This window comes from Pongo abelii, chromosome 3, assembly GCF_028885655.2.
Source record: "Pongo abelii isolate AG06213 chromosome 3, NHGRI_mPonAbe1-v2.0_pri, whole genome shotgun sequence".
NCBI classification, from domain to species: Eukaryota; Metazoa; Chordata; class Mammalia; order Primates; family Hominidae; genus Pongo; species Pongo abelii.
This window is the reverse complement of record NC_071988.2, coordinates 37756772-37766037: the sequence shown is the minus strand read 5'-3', so window position 1 is coordinate 37766037 and position 9266 is coordinate 37756772.

Genomic DNA, 9266 nt, shown 5'->3' with positions numbered 1-9266 from the left:
GGGGGTGGGTCTTTCCCATGCTGTTCTAGTGATAGTGAATGGGTGTCATGAGATCTGATGATTTTAAAAATGGGAGTTTCTCTGCACAAGCCCTCTTTTTGCCTGCTGCCATCCATGTAAGATGTGACTTGCTCCTCCTTGCCATCTGCCATGATTGTGAGGCCTTCCCAGCCACATGGAACTGTGAGCTCTCCATTAAACCTCTGTCCTTTGTAAATTGCCCAGTCTCGGGTATGTCTTCATCAGCAGCATGAAAACAAACTAATACAGTAAATTGGTACCACTAGAGTCGGGCACTGCTGAAAAGATACCCAAAAATGTGGAAGCAGCTTTCAAAGGTAACAGGCAGAAGTTGGAATAGTTTGGAGGGCTCAGAAGAAGATGGGAAAATGCAGGAAAGTTTGGAACCCCCTAGAGACTTGTTGAATGACTTTGACCGAAATGCTGATAATAATATAGACAATGAAATCCAGGCTGAGGTGGTCTCAGGTGGAGATGGAGAACTTGTTGGGAACTGGAGCAAAGGTGACTCTTCCTATGTTTTAGCAAAGAGACTGGCTGCATTTTGTCCCTGCCCAAGAGATTTGTGGAACTTTGAACTTGAGAGAGATGATTTAGGGTACATGGAAGAAGAAATTTCTAAGCAGCAAAGCATTCAAGAGGTGACTTGGGTGCCATTAAAGGCATTCAGTTTTATAAGGGAAACAGAGGGTGAAAGTCTAAAAAATTTGCAGCCTGACAATGTAACAGAAAACAAAATCTCATTTTCTGAGGAGAAATTCAAGCGGGCTGCAGAAATTTGCATAAGTAATGAGGAGCCAAATGTTAATCCATAAGACAATGGGGAAAATGTCTCCAGGGCATGTCAGAGGTCTTCACAGCAGCCTCTACCATCACAGGCCTGGAGGTCTAGGAGAAAAAAGTGGTTTCCTGGGGTGGGCCCAGGGTCCTTGTGCTGTGTGTGGTCTAGGGACTTAGTTCCCTGCATCCCAGCCTCTCCAGCTGTGGCTGAAAGGGGCCAACGTAGAGCTCAGGACATGGCTTCAGAGGGTGCACACCCCAAGCCTTGGCAGCTTCCATGTGGTGTTGAGCCTGGGAGTTCACAGAAGTCAAGAACTGGGGTTTGGGAACCTCCACCTAGATTTCAGAGGATGTATGGAAATGCCTGGATGTCCAGGAGAAGTTTGCTATGGGGTGGGGCTCTCAAGGAGAACCTCTGCTAGGGCAGTGCAGAAGGGAAATGTGGGGTCAGAGACCCCACACAGAGTCCCTACTGGGGCACCACCTAGTGGGGCTGTGAAAAGAGGGTCACCATCCTCCAGATCCCAGAATGGTAGATCCACTCACAGGTTGTACTCTGCACCTAGAAAAGCCACAGACACTCAACGCCAGCCTGTGAAGGCAGCTAGGAGGGAGGCTGTACCCTGCAAAGCCACAGGGGTGGAGCTGCCCAAGACCATGGGAACCCACCTGTTGAATCGTCATGACCTGGATGTGAGACATGGAGTCAAAGGAGATCATTTTGGAGCTTTAAGATTTGAGCGCTCCACTGGATTTCAGACTTGCATGGGGCCTGTAGCCCCTTTGTTTTGGCCAATTTCTCCCATTTGGAATGGCTGTATTTACCCAATGCATGTACCCCCATTATATCTAGGAAGAAACTAACTTGCTTTTGATTTTACAGGCTCATAGATGGAAGGGACTTGCCTTGTTTTGGATGAGACTTTGGACTGTGGACTTTTGAGCTAATGATTAAGTGAGTTGAGATTTTGGGGGACTGTTGGGAAGGCATGATTGGTTTTAAAATGTGAAGAGTTGAGATCTGGGAGGGGCCAGGGGCAGAATGATATGATTTAGCTCTGTGTCCTCACCCAAATTTCATCCTGTAGCTCCCATAATTCCCAAGTATTGTGGGAGAGACCTGGTGGGAGATGGTTGAATCATGAGAGTGGGTTTTTCTTGTGCGGTTCTAGTGATAGTGAATGGGTCTCATGAGATATGATGGTTTAAAAAACAGGAGTTTCTCTGCGTAGACACTCTTTTTGCCTGCTGCCATCCACATAAGATGTGACTTGCTCCTCCTGGCCTTCCACCATGATTGTGAGGCTTCCCCAGCCATGTGGAACTGTGAGTTCTCCATTAAATCTCTATCCTTTGAAAATTGCCCAGTCTCGGATATGTCTTTATCAGCAACATGAAAACAGACTAATACACAATACTACAAGGAGGAAAAGAAGGAGAAAGAAGAAGTGAAGAAAGATGAGGAAGAGGAGGAAATAGAAAATATCAGAATATTTACATGTAGTAAGGACTAGTGTTATTTTGTGAAACCTTTGTTTCAATTGTGTTTATGTGTGCTTGTACTGGGTTACCATATAAACTAAGTTTCTTTCTATGAGTTGCAATAAAATAATTTTGAAAGCCAAGACCAATAAAAATTTAAATAATCCAACCTCTTGTTAATCATTTAGTTTGGCATCTTTGCTTACTGTTTTTGTTTTGTTTTTCTTTAAATTACCTGAGAGGGTAGGTATTTGTTGTATACACATATCCATGGAATTCACACATGCATGATGTGGATCTCCATGAATGCCCATAGAAACTTTTTGGTGTTTCTCAGATCTATGATTCATCCAATTACCAAGTTGTATAGTTATCCATTAGTAAGTTAGATCATACTAAATAATAATCAGATGTATTTACATAGGTTATTTAGGGCAACTAATAGTCTAAAATAGACCAGCACTGTCTCACAGAACTTTCTGTGATGATGGAAACATTCTATATCTGCACATTCAATATGGTAGCCTCAAGCCACATGCAGCTCTTTAGTACTTGAAATGTACCTAGTGTGACTGAGGACCTGTACTGTAAATTTAAATTTTAATTAGTTAAAATTTAAGTAGCTGTACATGAGCAGTGCCTACCATGTTGGATAGCACAACTCTAAATTCTAGAATTAGTATTTTGAAAAACAGATGGCTGTATTTCTTGTTTTCCAGACTAGACAGTCAATTGGTCTGATAGAATTATTTTATTCAGGCATCGCTCACCGAAGAGTGAGAAGAGCTAACATTCCATTGGCTGGGCAGGGCTTACTTTTCGTGGTCCAGAGTATTAGTAGAGACAGTTGACCCAACTTCCAAATGTAGAATTTTAAGTTCTTATCCCCATTGATTTCTGGTTTTTCATATTGAAAATTGCTCGATGCAAATTATTGGAACTATATGGATTAAAAACTATAATAATTATTATTTGATAATTATAATAGTAACTCTAATAACAATAATATGGATCTGTGTCCTCACCCAGTCTCATGTTGAAATGTAATCCCAGGTGCTGGAGGTGGAATCTGTGGGAGGTGACTGGATCATGGGGGCAGAGTTCTCATTAATGGTTTAGCACCATCCCCCCTTGGTACTGTATAGTGAGTGAGTTCTCATAAGACCTGGTTGTTTGAAAGTACATAGCACCTTCCCCCTCGCTCTCTTCCTCCTGCTCCCAGTCATGTGAAGTGCTGGCTCCTGCTTTGCCTTCTGTCATGATTGTTACCTGAGGCCTCCCCAGAAGCAGAGGACATGGTGCCAGGCTTGCTGTACAGCCTGCAAAACTGTGAGCCAATTACACCTCTTTTCTTTATAAATTACCCTGTCTCAGGTATTTCTTTACAGAAGTGCAAGAAGAGACTAACACTAGAAATAATGAAAGTAATGAAAATAGTAGCAAGAATAGCAGACACTTAATAAGTGCTTACTATGTACCCAGCACTGTGATAAGCCCTTTATATACCTTATTCCACTTATTCTTCACAATAATCCTATGAGATAAGAGAGATATTATCCTATATGAGGAAACTGATGTTTGTAAAGGTTAAGTAACTTACAAGGTCACTTGGGTAGTGACTGAATGAGCCAGAATGTGAATCCCATTCTGTTGGGTTTAAAGTCCCTTATGGTAACCACTATGGCATTCCCAGAGGGTGCGAATCAGTTAGTTTTTCCATCAATCCATTGTTTCCTTGATAAAAACATGTCCAAGATGAATTACTAGTGACTGTGCTAGGACTAGGGCCTGGGTCCTGTGATTCTGATGTGGGTACTCCCCACTGCCACACTCTTATTATAAATTTATCATTAATGCTGTTTTTGCCACATTTGCGGGAGCATGCTGGTGGGCTTCATTAGGATCTAGGCATTTTTTACTTTGGGGGGCCCTTCCTCCATAATATCAAAAATTCTATCTTCCTTTGATATAAAGGCAAACATTCTGATCTTTTACATTAAACCCTTTTATTCTACCCCAAAGTTCAATTTTTTCTTTTGGTTTTGGAAGAAATTGAAACATTTTCATGGGCTCTGTGGTAGGCAGAATAATGCCCCCTCCACCAAAGATAATCACATCTTAATCCCCATGAACATGGCAACTTCTATGGTCAAAGGGACTTGGCAGATGTGATTCTATTAAGAATCTTGACCTGAAAGGGTTGTCTTGTATTATTCCCGTGGGCCCAGTAGAATCACAAGGGTCCTCAAGGAGAGTCAGAGAAGGAGATATGATGGCAGAAGCCAGAGTCAGAGTGATGCAGCCTGAGTAAGACTCCATTGACAATTGCTCACTTTGAAGATGGAAGGAGCTATGAGCCAAGGACTGCAGGCAGCACAGTGCCTGACATCATCAATGGATAAGGAAAGGACAGTAATCAAGGGAATTCTCTTCACATTTCCAAGGAAATGCAGGATTAAAAGTGGCCATGAAAGAGACTTAAATTCAAAATTGAGTAGCCCCATGTATTGTCAGGGATCTCTAGAAGGACAGAACTAATAGGATAGATGTATATATGAAGGGGAATTTATTAAGGAGAATTGACTCACAGGATCACAAAGTAAAGTCCCAAGATAGGTCTTCTGCAAGCTGAGGAGCAAGGAAGCCAGTGGTAGATCAGTTCAAGTCCCAAAACCTCAAAAGTAGGGAAGCTGATAGTGCAGCTTTCAGCCTGTGGCCAAAGGCCCGAGAGCCCCTGGCAAACCACTGGTGTACATCCAAGAGTCCAAAAGATGAAGAACTTGGAGTCTGATGTTCAAGGGCAGGAAGCATCCAGGGCATGAGAAAGATGAAGCCCCGAAGACTCAGCAAGTCTGCTTTTCCGTCTTCTGCCTGCTTTATTCCAGCCACACTGCCAGCTGATTAGATGGTGCCACCCAGATTGAGGGTGGATCTGCCTCTCCCAGTCCACTGACTCAAATGTTAATCTCCTTTGGCAACACCCTCACAGACACACCCAGGAACAGCACTTTGCAGCCTTTAATCCAATCACATTGACATTCAATATTAACCATCACACCCCATCGCTGTCTAGGACCCCATTCTCCTCCCTGCCCCAAATACCTTGCAACAAGAAATTTTTGGTTGAAACCATTTGCTTTCCCTAGGCTTTGGGATTCTGCTCTGCAGAAGCTATATTTGGAAGAGGATGAGCAGCATCTGGAGAAGGTGCTCTAAACGAGAAGAGAAATGGGAACTTAGAGTAGAGAAAAACTGAAAAGGAGCAACAAAAATGAGCCTGAAGATACCAAGAAAGGGGGGAATTTTTATTTATTTATTTATTTATTTATTTATTTATTTATTTGTTTAGAGATGGAGTTTCACTCTTGTTGCCCAGGCTGGAGTGCAATGGCTCAATGTCCGCCCCCCAGGTTCAAGTGATTCTACTGCCTCATCCTCCTGAGTAGCTGGGATTACAGGCATGCGCCACCATGCCCAGCTAATTTTGTATTTTTAGTAGAGACAGGGTTTCTCCATGTTAGTCAGGAGGTCTTGAACTCCCGACCTCGTGATCCACCCACCTCGGCCTCCCAAAGTGCTGGGATTAGAGGCGTGAACCACCACGACAGACCAAAGTGGGGAATTTTTAAAAACAGAGGAATTACAAAAATGAAAAGAGACATTGACAGAAGAGAAGTTGGAAGGAAGTAAGCAATTTGCAATTTTGAAGGGACCCAGGAAGAAAGGCAGGCAAAGTAGAGAAACAAAAAGCAAAACCCACGGTGGGCCTACAAGTAAACTTCCTTTCTCTTTGTAACTGACGTTGGGTGCAGAGCTGAACTCTACAGTCCAGAGGCCATCTGAGGCCATCAATCCAAGCCCTGCACTGCTGCCATGACCAGTGGGAGTGACACACGTGGGACAATGGTAGAATGCAGCCTGAGAAACGAGGAGTTCCTGTCTCAGCAAGGTCTGCATTTTCTCTGCTTTCTTTTCACAAAGCTGCTACTCACATCAAAGTGGCTCCCTATGACCCGTGATGCTCACAGCCTAAACTCGGAGCCCTCCCTCCCATCTCAGTCTCAGGCCTTTTTTGCAGTTGTTTCAACCAGTTATCTTTAGGGACTAGGTCTTATGCCCAAATTTATAGATAATTTTTATGTTTATTAGGGCGTGCATTATTTTCTGGTTTAATGTGTATAGCCAGTTGGCTCCAGTTGACGTTTTCCCCTCTTAATGTCACATACTAAAGCACTTGAAAAAGAAAAAAAGGAGAAATTATTTTTAAAAATGTATATGCACATAAACATATATATGTATACACTGAATATGAATATATTGAATATAAAGATATTATGTAGGCATACTTACATACACACGTGCATACATATATACCCACATAAGGCTTCTGTATTCAAATTTCTAGGAAATAATAACAGAGCATTGCAGGGTGCCTTTTAATAAGCCCAGATTCCCTCTTTCATTTCCATTTTTATTTTTTTAAAGAGCACATCTCACAAAAGATGCATTTCTGAGCTCTCTAAATGATTAACAAGGACTGCTCTTGGATGAACCCTTCTCTTGGTTTTTAATTTCAGTTAACTTTTACGTATATAATCACTTGTTTCTGCAGGCTTTATCCAAAGAATTTTTTCAAAACAATTTTTCCCCATGCAGCTTTTGATTGTTCTAACCCCAAATTGTGTTTAGTACATTGATATGCTCAGGGAGTTGGGTTTTTGGCTTACACGGTTCTCTCTTCCTGGGCTGACAGTGGGTGGTCTCTCAGCCATGTCTGGTTTTTAGGGATCACCAACAGCCCTGTTTTATGTTTTTCACATAGTTCCCTTTTCCATCCTAGTTTAGGGATGGAGATATTCTCCCTTGCTCTTTCTTTTTTAGTGGCTTGCTATTTTTCATGGGAGAGGGCATTTAAACACTGTCACCCCGGGTATCAAATCTGTGCATACATGAGCAGACAAGATGGTGAGTGACGTGACTTCTTCAGCCTTATTTTAAAAATTAATTTTTATTTTCCCTGCCCTGAAGTTGGAGGACAGAAGTGTTGATATGCTTTAATCTTTACTTAGACAATTTATTTAACAAGTACTTACATTGTGCTTATCATGTATCAGGTACTAGTGCTCAGTGATTTCCAAATATTGACTGATTTAATCACAAGAGCAACCTTCTGAGGATGGTGTTAGAACTCTTCATATTTTGTAGATGAGGAAACGGTGGTGTGGAGAGGTAAGTAACTAGCACAAAGCCACACATCTGGTAGGTGGGGTTGGCGGGTGGGGGCAAGGACTCAAATCTAGACAATCAGGGTCAGGATTCAATCAATACATTAGAAAAAATAACAGGGCACCGATTTCCCACTTTAAGACTTCCTTAATGGGTCAGTTCCATGTTCCCAGGACTGACACTGATTTTCTTTCTGTTCACATCAGATTCAGATTGCTTTTTGGTTTTTTTTTAAAGTATTATATTAACACAGTACTTCAGCTCATAGGAAACGAGTCCTATTAACCTGCTCAGGTATTTTATTTGGATCTTTCCCTGTTTTAGGCAGTCAGATGGGCTGAGTTCATGGTTCTGGGAAGTCTGATGGCATTTGCACCTCTTTTCACCAAGTTATTCCCATCACCTCCGTCTGGTAGCATTTCAAGAGTTTTTTCATCAACGTGTAAGGGCTGATTTATGTTTTGAAAGCCACACCTTTTTCAGCAAAACACACACAGATGCCATACAGAAATAGAAAGTGACCTTTACCCATGAAAAGAATTTTGATGAATTGCAGGAAGTAATATACTGTGCAAGGAAAATGGTCTTTTGATCTTTTTTTTTTTTTAATGTAAATCACTTCCCATGAAGTATAGTCTGAGTCTAATGAGGTTCTTTAAGTGGAGAGTGCAAAGACCATCAGAGTATTAGAGAAGAATTTCACTGTGTTGGTGTCCGATCTACTCCAACTAATGGGGTGTGTATACTGGGGAGGAAGGAGGAAGTTGGGGGCTGTTAGAGGGAATGACCAAAAGCACTTGGAGTAGTCAATCAATATTGCTTGGTTGTTGAACATGGGCTGGACTCTCTATAGCAATATTTTCAAACTATGGACTGGGACTCATTAGTGGACTCTGAGACCATTGTTGAAAGAAATAGGAAAATTTAAAAAATAGAGGTGAAAAAAAAATCAGAGTGTATGACACAGAGTAAGGATAGACAGTGTTTTGTGAAATTTTTCTAAAGATATGTGTTTACAGAATGTCCATGCTAAGTTGCAATGTAAAATGTACCTCTTACTGTGTATCATGTTCAAAAACAGTTTGAAAAACACTACTAAACAGAACCAACTCTAGGCATTCTTTATGCCTTCTGAGAACTTAAACTACAAGGCAAAAATGACAATTCTTAAGGTTTTTAAAATGTTAGGGAAATTTTTTCCAGGTGATTTGGAGGGTAGGAGTGAGGAGGTTGTCTCGGGAGTACCAGGTGGGGGCTATTGCAATAAGAACAAATGACTCTACGCTTTTTGTTAATGAAGGTGAATTTTTGAGATAAAGTCAAAGAATCCTAAAGGCAAAAGTCAGAGTCTAGGAGATATGAAGTGGTGGTGATTCCAACTTCATGGACTGGGAGGAGAGGCCCAGGAATCTGCATTTTTAATGAGCCTCCCATAGTATCCTTTTGCCTACTACAATTTGGGAACCACTGATACAGGGCTTTTTTTTTTTTTTTTTTTTTTTTTTTTTTTTTTTTTTTTTTAGCAGATTAACTCCTACCATGTGTGCAAATGTGAATGTCTTCTGTTTTATTCACTAAAACATAACATTGATCCTAATTCTTCTTCTTCTTCTTCTTTTTTTAAATAAAGAAATGGAGTCTTAGTAGGTTCAAGTGATCCTCCTGTCTCGGCCTCCCAAAGTGCTGGGATTACAGATGTGCACCACTGTGCTTGGCCACATAGATTATAATTGATGCTTTAAGGTAAAGATTGATTT